The sequence below is a fragment of the Populus euphratica genome, unplaced genomic scaffold (genome assembly GCF_000495115.2).
Source record: "Populus euphratica unplaced genomic scaffold, PopEup_1.0 scaffold99.1, whole genome shotgun sequence".
Classification (NCBI taxonomy): domain Eukaryota; kingdom Viridiplantae; phylum Streptophyta; class Magnoliopsida; order Malpighiales; family Salicaceae; genus Populus; species Populus euphratica.
This window is the reverse complement of record NW_011499902.1, coordinates 876,906-877,991: the sequence shown is the minus strand read 5'-3', so window position 1 is coordinate 877,991 and position 1,086 is coordinate 876,906.

Sequence of the window (1,086 nt, the reverse complement as noted above, 5' to 3'; positions counted from 1 at the left end):
ATCATCCTTCAGCTTAAGCGATTGAACTTCTAACACACAAGATGAATTAAGCAAATACTTCTTTAACATCGAAACATGGAACACTAAATGTATAGAGGATAGATTAGACAACAAAGTAAGTTAGTATGCTACTACTCTTTTCAAAATATCAAAAGACCCTAAAAATCTAAGGTTGAACTTTCTCTTCTTTCCAAATCTGAATATTCCTTTAGTTGGATAGATTTTCAAGAACACGTTGTTACCTACTAAAAACTCTAAACTACACCTCCTCTTATTTGTTTAATTCTTTTACTTACTCTAAGCTCTTTGAAGCTTATCTCAAATCATTTTAATCTTATCAAAAGTAATTTGTATTAACTCAAGACTCATCAATCTCTTCTCTCCAACCTCATACCAACATACATGTAATTTATATTTTTATCCATACAAAGCCTTATATGGAGCCATACCATGTTCGTCTGCTAACTATTATTATAAGGATACTCAACCAAAGATAAATACTTGTTCCATCCGACCCCAAAATCAATCACATGAGCTCTCAACATATACTTTAAAATTTGTATGGTCTTCTCAAACTGTTCATTAGTCTGAGGATGAAAAGCAGAACTTAACTAAAATTTAGTCCCTAGGACTTCCTAAAACTTCAATGAAAATCAAGAATTGAACCATTGACCTCTATGAGGCACAATTGAGTTAGGCATACCATGCAACATCATAATCTCATTAACAAAGATTTTTATCGGCTTTGCAAACCTATATATCACCATTATTGGCAAGATATGAGTTGAATTAGTCAAATGGTCAACTATTACCCAAACCAAATCATAACCCTTCTAACTCTGAGGCAAACCTAATATAAAATTCATAATGATCCTCTCTTATTTCCATTCAAGAATCAACAATGGCTATAAAATCCTTAGTGGCTTCTGATGATCACCCTTAACCCTTGTCGCACGTGTGTGGCGTTGTGGCGATCATCCACCATCCATGATAACGATGGGATGTGGTGTATTTCTAGAAAAATATGAAGAGATAAGGAATTCTTGTCTCTTATCAGTGAAAAAATTGAATGGGAGTCGCCACCTA